The following is a 16,335-nucleotide window of genomic DNA, read 5'->3' as shown; positions in this document are numbered from 1 at the left end:
ATGGCTCTCCGGTTTCTGCCCACCCGTGGGGGAGGCAGGCCAGGAGCGCAGCCGAACGGTGGTCGAGTGGTCCTGGGAGAGGAGGCCCGGCCGGTAGGCCGTCACCGGGCCCCTTCGGACGCGTTGGGCATTAAAAGCCTCTTGGAACCTAAGGGTGTTTCTTCCTTGCTCTGTGGGTCCATGGCCCGGCCGTGGAAGTGGAGAGGCGGCGGCGGTTTGGCGGGAGAGGGTAGGGAAAGGTGGCCCATGGGGCTGGTCAGCAGGATGACCGGAGACTGATTAGACCAACTCCACCTCCTCCAGGAGGCCTTCCCAGACTGAGCCCCTTCCTTCCTCTCCCCCTCGTCCCCCTCTCCATCCCCCCACATCTTACCTCCTTCCCTTCCCCACTGCACCTGTATATATGTATATATGTTTGTACATATTTGTTACTCTTTATTTATTTATTTTACTTGTACCTATCTATTCTATTTATTCTATTTTGTTAGTATGTTTGGTTTTGTTCTCTGTCTCCCCCTTTTAGACTGTGAGCCCACTGTTGGGTAGAGACTGTCTCTATATGTTGCCAACTTGTACTTCCCAAGCGCTTAGTACAGTGCTCTGCACACAGTAAGCGCTCAATAAATACGATTGATGATGATGATGATGATGATGATGGCTAGGAGGAGCACTGCTTAGGTCAGGAACAGTTCAATAATAAAGGAAAGTTTGAACATGACAGAGCAGGGGTTCCACAGGTCACACTGGGCTGAGGCTGTGGCGGATGTTCTGGGGAGGAGACGGGGCGAGGGGTAGGGAGGGGTTGGGTGTCAGTGAGTTGATGGGCTGGCCCAAGGGGAGGAGGACGAAGGGTGGCGCTGGGACAGGATTACGAATTTAGGTTGGGGGAGGGAGTAGGGGTGGGGATTACAAAAGGGGTAGAGAGGGGCTGGATGGAGGAGGAGGAGGGGGCAAGTCAAATGCGTTGGGAGAGCAGATCTGGGATGGACCGACTGGAGGGCTGGTGTAGAGGGGACATGGTAAGGTCAAGGAAATTTAAAAGGTGGGATGAGATAATCAGCAGCAATAACTACTTAGTCTGGTGATTCCCTGAGGGGTTTGTTGAATTGTTTGCAGTCAGTCAGTTAATTGATCTATTTTATTGAGTGCCTTACTGTGTGTATTAGTACAGCACTGTACTAATCGCTTGGGAGAGTACAATATAAAAATAAGCAGACGCATTTCATGCCCAAAACGAGCTTACAGTCCAGAGGTGGAGATAGACATTAATACAGATAAATAACTTACAGATACGCACATATGTGCGGTGGGGCTGGGAGAAGTATGAATGAAAGGAACTAGTCAGGGCGATGGAGAAGGAAGCTGAAGAAAGGGAAAAGAAGGCTTACTCAGGGAAGGCCTTTTGGGGGTGACGTGCCTTCAGAAAGTCTTTGAAGCGAGGGAGAGTAACTGTCATTCATTCAATGAAATTTATTGAGCGCTTAGTGTGTGCAGAGCCCTATACTAAGCCCAACAAAATTGAAAAGCTAAGACAAAAAAAGACACTTCAAGGTCACGGAAGTTTCTCAAGACTACCGAAAGGCACGGTAAAATATTTTTCATCGATAAGAAATTTAAAGATTTATTTTCACACTGGTATTAGCAGTCACTCTAGGTATGGGGTTACTCATGAGTTTGAACATGACATAACATTTGCTTTACAAATGACACAAACATAATGGTGTTTTTCAAAAAGCCCTGAATTTTCATGAACAAGAGGAGTTCGATTTTCATCTTTCAGTCAGTTGTATTTATTGAGCACTAACTGCGTGCAGAACTCTGTACTGTATGCTTGTGAAAGTACCATATGACAAACTTGTTAGACATGGTCTCTGCCTACATTTGCACGCTGGGGGGAATGCAGGAAGCAATGCCCAATGTAATATATTTCTACAAAACTTCAAGAGATTATCAAATATGAGTAGGGAGGGCGTTTCAGTCGAGAGTCAGAATGTGGGCTAGAAGTGCAGGTCCTTGGGTCCTTGAGAGCAAAGAGGCTAGCATTTAGGACAAAACAGGAGCTCGGATGGTGTGAAGACAGGCAGAGGTTGATATGTATAATAATGTACTCTATCAGTAGCTGAAGCCCACATCTAAATCACTAGACAATATTGCCTCCAGGAGAATATGTATATATGTTTGTACGTATTTATTACTCTATTTATTTATTTATTTTACGTTTACATATCTATTTTATTTATTTTATTTTGTTAATATATTTTGTTCTCTGTCTTCCCCTTCTAGACTGTGAGCCCACTGTTGGGTAGGGACCGTCTCTACATGCTGCCAACTTGTACTTCCCAAGCGCTTAGTACAGGGTTCTGCACACAGTAAGCGCTCAGTAAATACAATTGATTGATTGATTAACAATTAACATGCAATGGCAATAATAAAATAGGCAGATGGTGATATCACAGAGAGCAGATAACAGGTAATAATAATGATGATGGCATTTATTAAGTGCTTACAATGTGTAAAGCACTGTTTTAAGAGCTGGGGGGGATACATGGTGATCAGGTTGTCCCACGGGGACCTCACAGTCTTCACCCCCATTTTACAGTTGAGGTAACTGAGGCACAGAGAAATTAAGTGACTTGCCCAAAGTCACACAGCTGACAATTGGCAGAGCCGGGATTTGAACCTATGACCACTGACTCCAAAGCCCGTGCTCTTTCCACTGAGCCACGCTGCTTCTCTACTATGTGATGGCAAAATATAAACAGATGATGACATCGCAGACAGCAGTTAACAATTAACATGCGATGGCAGTTAAATGAGAAGTTGATGACATCACCGAGACATTAGCAATTAACTTTCGATGGGAATAATAAAATAAAATAAAATAAAATAAGCAGACGATGACATCACAGAGAGTAGTTAACAATTAACAAATAACAATCTTGGGGAAGGCCAAGGGCAGCTGCCTGGACCAGCGGGGAGCGTGGTGATGCCAATGAAATGATGTTTCAAAACCCCTCCCGATTTAAGGGGGCGGCCTTCAGTACATGGTGGGGTTGCTCAGTGCTTTGGCGTTTGTTTAAGTGGTAAGCTCTCCCGAGAGCGAATGTGATGAAAGAAGTCCGATTTGGACCGAGTTAGGGGTCTCTATATTCTCTGCAGTACACCTCACAGGGAATGGTAGCAAGTTCATAAAAACTACCAAAATTACTCTCAATCTCAATCGGACAACGTTCTAAATAACCGCCGCCCGCGCCTTCCATTCTCTCGCCCTTGGCCTCAGGCCTTGCCACTGTAGTAGTTCGAGAGGCAGAGGTCAACGCCAGTCTTTGTACCTTGTATCTACCCCCACGCTTAGAACGGTGCTTGGCATATAGTAGGCACTTAACAAATATTATTATTATCATTATTATTATTTGTTTTGCTATTCTTTTATGTACCCTCCCCAGCACTTAATATAGTGCCCACCACTCATTAGGTCTGTGATAGAATATAAAGAACAAAATTGATTGCAAGCTATCTCCTTTGGCCTTTAAACTTCTTGAGGGCGTGGGACAAGTGTCTTGTACTCTTCCAAGAATTTAGTACAGTATCTAACACTGAGTAGGTGCTCAATTACTGACAGTGACGGACTGAAGGCATGGATCTCCATTATACTGTAAACTCCTCGAGGGAAGGAAACGTATGACTTATTATGCATTCAATCGTATTTGTTGAGCTCTTTCTCTGTGCAGAGCATTGTACTGAGAGCTATTGTCGTATGTTCTTCAAGAATTTGAAGCAGCACGGTCTAGTGGAAAGAGCATGGGTCTGGGAGTCAGAGGACCTGGGTTCTAATTCCGGCTCCTCCCCCTGTCTACTGCATGACCTCGGGCATGTCGCTTCACTTTTCTCTGCCTCAGTCTCCTCCTTGTCAAATGGGGATTCCATCCTCTTCTCTCTCTCTTCTAGACAGAGAAGTCAGTTAACTCCTCTATGCCTCAGTTAACTTGTCTGTAAAATGGGGATTAAGACTGTGAGTTCCATGTGGGACACGGACTGTTTCCTATTCGATTATCTTGCATCTGACCCAGAGTTTAGTACCGTGTCTGGCACGTGGTAGTTGTTTAACAAGTACCATAAAATAAGTAGAAAATGAAATAGACTGTGAGGCCAGTGTGGGACAGGGAATGTGTCTGACCTGATTTAATACTAATGGCATTTATTAAACACTTACTATGTGCAAAGCACTGCTCTAAGCGCTGGGGAAGTTACAAGGTGATCAGGTTGTCCCACGGGAGGCTTACAGTCTTAATCCCCATTTTACAGATGAGGTCACTGAGGCCCAGAGAAGTTAAGTGACTTACCCAAAGTCACACAGCTGACAAGTGGTGGAGCCGGGATTTAAACCCATGACCTCTGACTCCAAAGCCCGTGCTCTTTCCACTGAGCCATTCTTCTAGATCTAGTACTAGTAACATAATGATAATAATAATAATAATAATAAAGTCCTTAGTTAAGTGTTAGCACTCAGTAGGTGCTCAATGAATGTCATCAAGTGATCGATTGTGTATTGTTGTAGCTCCAGATAGCATACAAATGGCTACCACAGAGAGTTTATTTCCCTGGAGGATTGTGGGGGATATTTACCATACTTAGGGAAAGTTGAAATACTGATTCCATGCTTTTTTTTTTCCTAAATGGCATTTGCTGAGTGCTTCCAAGGTGCCAGGCAGTGTACTAAGCGCAGGGGTAGACATAGGTTAATCATGTTGGAACAGTCCGAGTTCCACATAGGGTCCACAGTAAATTTAACAGTCTTGAGGGGGAGACTGATACTCCCTCAAGCCTTTAGTTACAGTGCTCTTTTACAGAGAACAAACTCAATAAATACTATCAATTGATTGATTAATTTGTATGTATATGTTTATTAATTGTTATATATATCTTTATATGTACTTACACTTTCAATTTTTTATTCAGCTATTTCATTCCCACACATTTCCTGTTAAATTCTCATTTTTTCCTTCTGCTTTCATTCTTTTAAATACCTTTGATCTCTCCCCCATTAAATTGTAAGCTCCCTGAGGGCAAGGAAATGTGTCTCTTGCTTCTCTTGAACTCTTCACAGTGCTTAGTACTTAGTGCTGTATTCTTAGTAAACGACAGACCTGGGTAAACATTGCCAATTGATTGATTTGGACAGGGGAAAACCCACCTGGGAAACGAACCTGTCCTATGTAGAAGTTTGGTGAATGGCCACCCTAGTGTACGTATATACATGTATATATGCATATGTATGTGTGAGAGTGTAGGTCATAATGATAATAATGATGGTATATTTTAAGCACTTATCATATGCCGAACATTGTTCTAATCGCTGGCGGGGGGGGCGGTGCGGTGAAAATACGTAATAAGGTTGTCCCACGTGTGGCTCACAGTTTTCATCTACATTTTACATATGAGGAAACTGCGGCATGGAGAATTGAAATGACTTGCACAAGATCACACAGATGGCAAGTGGCAGAGCTGGGATTAGAACCTATGACCTCTGATTCCCATGTTCGGGCTCTTGCCACAAAGCCAGGGCTGTTTCCCCCACACAGGTATGTGCTTAAACGTATGCATATGTGTTCATGTATATGTGTGAGTGTAGTCACATGGTACATGCATATATAGGTACATATGCACATACATGCATGCCCGTATACGTGTGGGTGTATGTTTGCACACATGCACATGTATGCTTATATATCTGTGCACATGTATATACACACAAATTCAACCAATCATATTACATTCAATCATATTTCGATCAATCGTATTTATTGAGCACTTACTGTGTGGAGAGCACTGTACTAAGCGTTTGGGGGAGAGCAATTCGGCAACAGAGACAATCCCTACCCAACAACAGGCTCACAGTCTAGAAGGAGGGTGACAGACATCAAAACAAGTAAACAGGCATCAATAGCATCAGTAGAAATAAATGGAATCGTAGATCTATACACATCATGTATATAATGCATATATACTGTAAATAATGTATACAAATGTGGATGTGTGTATGTGACTACACTTCTCTGTGCCTCAAGTACCTCACGTGCAAAATGGGGATGAAGACTGTGAGCCCCACGTGGGACAACCTGATTACCTGGTATCTACCCTAGTGCTTAGAACAGTTCTTGGCACATAGCAAGCGCTTAACAGATGTTACTATTATTATTATTATTATTATTATTATTATTATTATTATTATTAGCACATACTTATGGCTGCTTGCATGCATACGCATATATGTACACCACATATGTACACGATGTATGTGTGTGAGCGTGTTTCTGTGTGTGTGTGTATAAGTATGGGACTATGCACGTATGAATATAAATGCCAGTGTATGTATACGTGTGCATATGTGTGTGTTTTCAATAACCTCACCCATCGCATTTTAACGGAGCCCCGAGGCCTAGAAGAGAATCCAACTCGTCAGCCAAGAAAAGCCGTCCGAAGGGGCTTTATCTGGGAGATGAAAGCCGGGAAGACTTTGCTCCAAACAGGAGTGAAGCCGACGGATTTCCCCGGCCGACTCCCTTCTCGGCCCCCTCTCTGCTGGGACCATTCCCGGGGTCACTCCAGGACATAGCAGAGACGGTGGGGGAGGGTGTCAGCGTCTGCCGCCCCCCGCCTCGGCCCTTCCGGGGACCCTTCTCCCTTCCCCCATCCCACCAGCCCAAGAGCCACCAGAAGCATCTCTGTTGCTCTGACACTTGGCTCTCCCCAGGCTGAAACGAGCTCGGTGGAAATTAGCAATCAAGTGTTGTCTATTGCAGGGAGGCTCTTGGGGACTCGTTAAAAGTGCAACGCGTGGAGCGTTTCAGAAAGTTATTAATAAGACTCAAGGGAGGCGATTAGGCAGTTGGCAGTCTCATCCTTCCTTTGGGTGGACTTCCCAATGAGGTCTCAGTGGCCTATCAGCTCAGTGGAGCAATCGGCAAAGCCTGCCCGGAGCTGAGCAAAATGAAAAAAGGAGACGACAGCTGCTGGAAAAGTTTAGTCCCTCTTCCGAGAGGGAAATCAAGTCACACGGAGGCCTTGTTCTCAAGCATTGAGGCGGTAGAGGCGGGGGAAATGAAAAGCAGAAGTGAAAGAATGCTGGACTTTATACTGATTCCTTCTCAGGCCTGCTTCCTGCCTGCCTCTCCAAATTACTCCGATCGGTGGACCCTGTCGGCACCCCCGGGCCAGCAGGATAAATTTTATTTTCTCCTAGAGGAGGTCCCTCCCAGCTCACACCTCGACTGAGCGGTGGAGTAGGAGCATGAGAAGCATCGTGGCCTGGTGGCTACGGCCCGGGACTGGGAGTTGGAAGGACCTAGGTTCTAATTCCCCCTCCTCCTCTTGTTTGTTCTATGACCTTGGGCCAGTCATATCTCTGTGCCTCAGTCCCCTCATCTGTAAAATTGAGATTAAGAGCGGGCCCAACCTGATTAGCCTGTATCTACCCCAGTGCTTAGCACAGTGCTGGTACATAGTCAGTGCTTAACAGTGACGAGCAACTCTGTTATGCTGTACTCTTCCAAATGTTTAGTCCAGTGCTCTACATACAGTAAGCATTCAATAAATTCCATTGATTGATTGATTATCATTTGTTATACTGTCATATGTGACTTTACAAATCCTAGCCTAGTCCAGAACTGAAAGACATGATATGTGGGATCGAGAATTAGCTCTGATATTTTTGGCCGTGTGGATTTTTGAAAGCCCCTTATCTTCTCTGTGCCTCAGTTTCCTCATTGGTAAAATAAGATACAATACCCGTTTTCCCTCTCTCTTAGACTATGAGTCCAGGGACTGTGTCCAGTTAGTTTATCTTGTATCAGTTTCAGCACTTATAGCACAGGGATGGGCCCATAAACAACATCGTTATAAAAATCGCATTGGCATATGTGCCAACGAAAGGAAAAAAAGTATAAAAGTGCAAAAGGTGTGTTGGAAAGAAAAGTTGGGAATTAATATGAGAAGTCTTCCTGGAGGAGATGAGATTTTTAGGAAGGCTTTGAAATTGAATTCACTGAATCCAGTTCTCTTCTATGGTATTAAAGGTATTTATTAAGTGCCCGTTGTGGGCAATCCACTGTATTAAGCGCTTGGGAAAGTTCAATAGGAAGCAAAGCTCTTAGTACTGGGCTCTGGGTTCCAATCCGAGATATTTCTGCTCTTTGATCTTGGGCAGGTCACTTCACTGCTCAGGACCTCATTCTCCTCATCTGTAAAATGGGGATTCAATACCTGTTCTCTCCTCTAAACTGTGAACTCATTGTGGGCGGGGAATGTGTCTATCAATTGTTATATCGAACTCTCCCATGAGCCTAGTACAGTGTTCTGCACACAGAAAGCGCTCATTAAATACGATTGATTGATTGAAGTATTCTCCCTCCTACTTAGACTGTGAGCCCCATGTCAAACAGGAACTATGCCCAGCTTGATTGTCTTATATTTCTCTCAATGTGTAGTAAAGTGATTGGCACAGAGAAAGCACTGAACAAATACCACCACTATTATTATTGTTATGAGATTATTTATTTTTAACTCTCATTAATAATAAAACTTATTTATTAGGTTTTTAATTAAAATAAGCTTCCTCAGCACTTTGGAAATCACAACCTCCTTTGGCGTTTTTGTACACGTTGATTTGCCTCTTCGGATATTCCAACCAATACATCACATTTATTGAGCACTTCCTGTGTGCAGAGCACTGTGCTAAGCACTTGGGAGAGTAGAATATAATAGACTTGGCATATATATTTCCCACTCACAATAAGCTTACATTCTAGAAGGTCTCACACAGCAGACAAGTGGCAGAGCCGGGATTAGAACCCAGGTCCTTCTGAATCACAAGCCTGTACTCTATCCATTAGGCCACGCTGCTTCCAGCGTTTAGAACAGTGCTTGTCACATAGTATGCACTTAACAAATACCATAATTCTTATTCTCACTGGAGCAGGCAATATTCACATCAAACCAACAATGAGTTCAATGCTATACCCTCGGTATGCTTTACCCATGCCCTACTTCTCGTGGATAGGCCTTCTTGGGATCGCTCAGTCCATCAATCAATCAATCAATCAATCAATGACCAATAGTGTTTATTGAGTGCCTTTTGAGTGCTTAACTACACTAAATGCTTGGGAAAGTGAACAACAAGACCCAAGGTCAAGTAATCAATGGCATTATTGAGCACCTCCACATACAGAGGATTGTGCTACTGCTAACACTACTTATGGTATTTGTTTAGCGCTTACTGTGTGCCAAGTACTGTTCTAATCTTTTGGGTAGATACCAGGCAATCAGGTTGAACACAGTCCCTGTCCCACATGGGGCTCGCCGTCTCAATCTACATTTTATTAATTAATTCATTCATTCAATCGTATTTATTGAGCGCTTTCGGTGTGCAGGGCACTGCACTAAGCGCTTGGAAAGTACAATTCGGCAACAGATAGAGACAATCCCTACCCAACAATGGACTCAGTCTAGAAGTGGGAGGCAGGCAACAAAACAAAACAAAGTTAACAGGCATCAATTGCATCAGTAGCACTTTACAGATGAAGTAACTGAGGCACAGAGAAGTGAGGTGACTTGTAGGTCACACAGCAAGCAAATGGCAGTGTTGGGATTAGAACCCACGACCTCTGGCTCCCAAGCCTGGGATCTTGCCGCTAAGCCATACTAAGAGTTTGGGAGGGTATAATAAAGGTAAAAGACCTGGCCCCATTTTCCCTCGGCCTCCCCTTCCTTTCCCATCGCCCCATCTTGCTCCCTTTGCTGTACCCCTCCCACCCCACAGCACTTGTGTACATATATATATCTATAAATCTATTTATTTACATTAATGACTGTTTACTTGTTTTGATGTGTATAGATCTATACTTATATTTATTTACATTGAAGATACTGTTGCCTGTTTACTTGTTTTGATGTCTGTCCCTCACACCCGGCCCCTTCTCGAAGAAGAAGAAGAAGAAGAAGAAGAAGAAGAAGAAGAAGAAGAAGAAGAAGAAGAAGAAGAAGAAGAAGAAGAAGAAGGAGAAGAAGGAGAAGAAGGAGAAGGAGAAAGAGAAGGAGAAGGAGAAGGAGAAGGAGAAGGAGGAGAAGGAGAAGGAGGAGAAGGAGAAGGAGAAGAAGGAGAAGGAGAAGGAGAAGAAGGAGAAGGAGGAGAAGGAGAAGGAGAAGAAGAAGAAGAAGAACAAGAAGAACAAGAACAAGAAGAAGAAGAAGAAGAACAAGAAGAAGAACAAGAACAAGAAGAACAAGAAGAAGAAGAAGAACAAGAAGAAGAAGAAGAACAAGAACAAGAAGAACAACAACAAGAAGAAGAAGAACAAGAACAAGAAAAAGAAGAAGAAGAAGAAGAAGAAGAAGAAGAAGAAGAACAACAACAACAACAACAACAACAACAACAACAATAACAAGAACAAGAACAAGAACAAGAAGACGGCTTAGTGTCAAGACCCTGGGTTTGGAAGTAAGGGTTCGTGGGTTCTAATCCCGGCTCCCCCACTTACCTGCTATATGATCTTGGGCAAGACAATTTACTTCTCTGTGCCTCAGTTCTCTAATCTCTAAAAAGGGGATTAAGACTGTAAGCCCCACGTGGACAACATGATTCCCTTGTAACTACCCCAGCGCTTACAGCAGTGATTGGCATATAGCAAGCGCTTAACAAATACCATTATTATTATTAGTAGTAGTACTAGTAATGGTAATAGTAAACTATTTCTAATGTTTCCTCAGTTTCTCTAGTTTCCTCACTACTCCCAAGTGATCATCGTCCATGGGAGGTTCCCAGAGTCAGGGACGATGAAGAAGACCGAAGAAGCAGCCAACAGCTCTTCCTTTGATCCGGACCACTAGCTCTCCTTCTCCCCTTCCCCACCAGTTCATCCTCCTTTCTCCCGCTAGCTCCCCCCTGCTCCATCATCTGTACCTTTCAGCTCCTCCACCGACTCTTTCCCACCAGCTCTCCCACCTACCTCCCCCACCAACTTCCCTGCTTTATTCCACGGCCAGCTGTCCCTCTTCCCTTCACCGGACCCCTCCAGGTCCCCCCACGTCAAGTTCGAGGAACCACAGCACCGTGTCCAGGTTCGTCATCCTGGGCCTGTCGAACCGCCTCGAGATGCAGCCCCTCCTCTTCACCGTCTTCCTGTGCGTCTACCTGGTGGCCGTGCTGGGCAACGGTCTCCTCGTGGCCACGGTCTTTCTCAGCGCGGCCTGCACATGCCCATATACGTCCTGCCGCTGACCCTGGTGGACGTAGTGTGCACCTCCTCCATCGTCCGCAAGATTCTGGAAACCTCGCCGAGGCCGCGGAAGGCCATCTCCAAGACCATCTTGTTCTTCACCTGGTCCCTGGGGACGAGATGGTCCTCTTCACCACCATGGCCTACGACCGCTAGGAGGACATCTGCTTCCTCCTTTGCTACGCTGCCATCATGAGCCAGCAGACGTGCTCTGCCCTCCTCTCCGCCGTCCTCCTCGTCGCTGTCACCAACGCCTGGGTGCACACAGGCCTTATCCTCTGGCTGACATTCTGCGGGCCGGACGCCGTCGACCACTTCTGTTAGATCCCCGCCCTGCTGGTCCTCTTCTGCAGCCCCTTCCGAGCCAACGAGGTGATGGTCTTCATGGGCGATATCGTTCTGGCCATGAGGAGACTTCCTGCTGACCTGCCTCTCCTATGGCTTCATTGCCTGACATCCTTCTCAACTTGATGGCCAAGGGCAAGAGGAAGGCTTTCTCCACTTGCTCCTCCCACATCTTCGTGGTCTCCCTTTACTACTTCCCCATCATCTACACCTACATCCGGCCCACCTCCTCCTACTCGTTCGAAAGGGACAAGGTGTTGGAGGCCTTGTATCCACTGGTCACGCCGACCCTATACCCCAATGTCTACAGCCTCCGTAACAAAGAAATCCATGGGGCATCCGGAAGATCTTCTCCCTGAAGCGCTGATAATGATAATAATAGCTATTGTTATTTTTATGGTACTCGTTGAGAACTTACTGGGTGCCTAGCGCTGTTCTAAATTCCGGGATAGGTACAGGTTGATCAGGTTGGACGCGGTCCCTGACACACATGGGGCTCACGTTCCTAAGCCCCATTTTACAGATAGGGAATTGAGGCCCAGAGAAGTGAAGTGACTTGGACAGGGTCACACAGCGGACATGTGTCAGAGCTAGGATTAAAACCCACATCCTTCTGACTCCCAGGCCCGGGCTCTATCTACTAAGCAACACTGTTTCTCTGCTTCTGTAGCCAAAGAGGGGTGAGGGTTTCTCTGTCACCACCACCTTGAGTAATATAATAATAATAATAATAATGACAATGATAATTGTGATGATGGTAGTTTTTAAGAGTTTACTATGTGCCAGGCACAGTATTGAGCGCCAGGGTGGATACAAACATATCAGTTTGGACACAGGCTCTGTCCCACTTGGGGCTCACAGTCTCAATCCCCATTTTACAGATGAGGTACCTGAGGCCTATAGAATAATAATAATACTAACTTTTGTACTTGTTAAGCCTTTATGACAGGCACTGAACTAAGCACTAGGGTGGATACAAGCAAATCGGGTTGGACACAGTCCCTGTCCCACAGTGGACTCACAGTCTTAATCTCTACTTTACAGACGAGGTCACTGAGGCTCAGGGAAGTGAAGTGACTGGCCCTAGGTCGCACAGAAGATGAGTGGCGGAGCCGGAATTAGAACCCGGGTCATTGTTCTATCCATTAGGCAATGCTGCTTTATGGAGCATAAGGGACAACTAAATATTTTCCCACTCTAATCCCTTGGAGTTCTTAGAAGAGGATGGAAATATACACTGACCATTATAATAATAATAATGGTGGTATTTCTTAAACTCTTACTATGTGCCAAGCACTGTTCTAAGCACTGGGGTAGATACAAGGTAATCAGTTTGTCCCACGTGGCGCTCACAGTCTTCATCCCCATTTTACAGAAGAGAGAACTGAGGAACAGAGAATAATACAAATAATATTGATGGTATTTGTTAAACGCTTACTATGTGCAAAGCACTGTTCTAAGAGCTGGGGAGGTTACAAGGTGATCAAGTTGTCCTACATGGGGCTCCCAGTCTTCATCCCCATCTTACAGATGAGGTCACTGAAGCCCAGAGAAGTGAAGTGACTTGTCCAAAGTCACCGAACTGATAAATGGCAAATCCGAGATTAGAACCCATGACCTCTGACCTCCAGGCCTGCACTATTTCCACTAAGACATGCTGCTTCTCTATAATTTTTGTACTTGTGAAGCACTTACTTTACACCAAGCACTGTTTTCGGGGCTGGGGTAGATACAAGGTAATCAGGTTGTCCCACGTGGGGCTCACAGTCTTAATCCCCATTTTACAGGTGCGGTAGCTGAGGCAGAGAAATTAAATGGCTTTCCCAAGGTCACACAGCTGATAAGTGGCAGAGCCGGGATTAGAACCCATGACTTTGCCCAGCCGAGCCCGGGCTCTTTCTACTAAGCCACGCTGCTTAGCTCACTCACCTCACCTCAACAAGACTGTCAACACATTGATGACAGAGACTTTGCCTTCCTCAGGTGATCTACCCCGTCCTGAGCCACCCTGCTGGGGACACTTCAAAATCACTTCTTGTTCACCAGCTGGAGGGCCTGAAGCTTGCAAGAGATAACTTCCATATCCGATGTCAAACGATGGGAAAATTTGCATATTTGACATCCTATGTGACAGCCTCATCACGTTTGCACCCACGTTCTCCCATCGTCCTTTTGAACAGCACCATTTCCATAAGTTACTATTTTAGCCATCTCTTCCTCCCGTCTGTAAATTAATGAATTGCAGTATTCCTTCACTGTTAAGCGCTTACTTTGGGTCGAGCACCGCTTTAAGTGCTGGGGTGGATACAAGCTCATCAGGTTGGACACAGTCCCTGTCACCCAATAATAATAATAATGGTATTTGTTAAGCAGTTACTAAATTCCAAGAGAGCCCGTTATTGGCTAGGGACCGTCTCTTTATGTTGCCCACTTGTACTTCCCAAGAGCTTAGTACAGTGCTCTGCACACAGTAAGCCCTCGATAAATATGATTTAATGAATAAATGAATGAATTGTTCTAATCGCTGAGGTAGATATGAGGTTACTGGGACCCAGAGAAGCGAAGTGACCTGCCCAAGGCAGACCAATGGCAGAGCTGGGATTAGAACCCAGGTCCTCTGATTCTCAAACCCGGGCTTTTTCCACTAGACTACACTACTTCACACTGCTCACTGCATGTCTGCCATCCCCTTTAGAGTGGAAGCTCCTTGAAAGCAATGATCAAGTATTCTTCCTGTATTCTACTCTCCCAAATGCTCAGTATAGTGCTCTTTACCCACTAGGTGTTCAAAACAGTGCTTGGCACATAGTAAGCGCTTAACAAAAACAAAGCCATCTTCTCCTCCTCCTCCTCCTCTCATATGTGTGTGTTTGTGTGAGCAGATGTGTGAAAGTGAGGGTGTGCAAGTGTGAACATATATGTGTGCAGAGAGTATGAGTGTGCGTATGTGTGTGTCCCACACCATCCCCCAGACCGAGATTCCCAAATCTTTCCACAATAGCGGCAAGCATTCATTCAGGCAGTCATGTTTATTGAGCGCTTAATGTGTGAGGAGCACACTACTAAGCGCTTGGTAAGTACAATTCAGGAACAAATAGAAAAAATCCCTGCCCACAACGGGCTCACAGAACCCATCAATGAGTACGATGGATTTATTGATGGCTGGATGGCCGGATGGATGGCTCCCACAGGGCTCTTTTGAAGAGCTGAACGGTGAGATTCCGGCCTACAATGCCAGAGTCCGGGATCCACGTTAACTCCCCGCCCCAGCATCCTGATTCCCCCCTCTCAGCAAGGTCAGCCCCTGGGACCCTCTTATTCAACCCGGACTTCATTCATTCATTCATTCAATCGTATTTATTGAGCGCTTACTGTGTGCAGAGCACTGTGCTAAGCGCTTGGGAAGTACAAGTTGTCAACATATAGAGACGGTCCCTACCCAGCAGCGGGCTCACAGTCTAGAAGTGGGAGACAGACAACAAAACAAAACATATTAACAAAAGAAAATAAATAGAATAGTAAATATGTACAAGTAAAATAAATAGAATAATAAATCTGTACAAACATATATACAAGTGCTGTGGAGAGGGGAAGGAGGTAGGGCGGAGGGGATGGGGAGGAGGAGAGGAAGGAGGGGGCTCAGTCTGGGAAGGCCTCCTGGAGGAGGTGAGATCTCAGTAGGGCTTTGAAGGGAAGAAGAGAGCTCGCTTGGTGGATGTGCGGAGGGAGGGCATTCCAGGCCAGGAGGAGGATGTGGGCTGGGGGTCGACGGTGGGACAGGCGAGAACGAGGTACAGTGAGGAGGTTAGCGGCAGAGGAGAGGAGGGTGCGGGCTGGGCTTAGAAGGAAAGAAGGGAGGTGAGGTAGGAAGGGGCGAGGTGATCGAGAGCCTTGAAGCCGAGAGTGAGGAGTTTTTGCCTGATGCGTAGGTTGACTGGTAGCCACTGGAGATTTTTGAGGAAGGGAGTAACATGCCCAGAGAGTTTCTGCACAAAGGTGATCCGGGTAGTAGCGTGAAATATAGACTAAAGTGGGGAGAGACAGGAGAATGGGAAATCAGAGAGGAGGCTGATCAGCCTCCTCGCTGACCGCCCTGCCTCCTGTCTCTCCCCATTCCAATCCACATTCCACTCTGCTGCCCATCATTTTTCTACAAAAACGTTCAGGCCAGGTTTCCCCACTCTTCAAGAACCTCCGGTGGTTGTCCACCCACCTCGGCATCAAACAGAAACTCCTCATCATTGGCTTTAAAGCTTGTAGTCAACTCGCCCCACCCTACCTGACCTAATGGGTCTTCTACTGCAGCCCAGCCCACACACTCGGCTCCTCTAGTGCCCGTCCACTCACTGTGCCCTGATCTCATCTATCTCGCCACCGACCCCTTTCCCACATATTCCCCCTCATCTGGAACTCTCTCCCCCTCCAGGCCCCCACTCCCCATCTTTAAAGCCTAACTGAAGGCACAACTCGTCAGAGGCCTTCCCTGAGTAATCCGTCTTCTCCCCACCTCCCTCTCCCTTCTTCATTCTCTAAGCCCTCGGATCTGTGACCTCTGGGCAACACTTATCACTTACGTACACATCTATAAATTATGCATTGTACATTATTTATTTATATTCATGTCTGTCTTCCCCCTAGACTGTAAACACGTCCTGGGCAGGGAATATGTCTACCACCTGTGTTATACTGTACTCTCCCATGAGCTTAGTACAGTGAT

At 45.7% G+C, this 16,335-nt stretch overlaps 1 pseudogene; it reads left to right on the top strand.

Annotated features, from left to right (window-relative positions):
• On the top strand, positions 1-11,985 carry LOC119921291 (annotated as a pseudogene).
• The last annotated feature ends 4,350 nt before the right edge of the window (positions 11,986-16,335 follow it).

The sequence above is a fragment of the Tachyglossus aculeatus genome, assembly GCF_015852505.1.
Source record: "Tachyglossus aculeatus isolate mTacAcu1 chromosome 12 unlocalized genomic scaffold, mTacAcu1.pri SUPER_6_unloc_2, whole genome shotgun sequence".
Taxonomy (NCBI): Eukaryota; Metazoa; Chordata; class Mammalia; order Monotremata; family Tachyglossidae; genus Tachyglossus; species Tachyglossus aculeatus.
The sequence above is the reverse complement of the archived record's forward strand: the minus strand, read 5'-3'. Positions and strand labels throughout refer to the sequence as shown.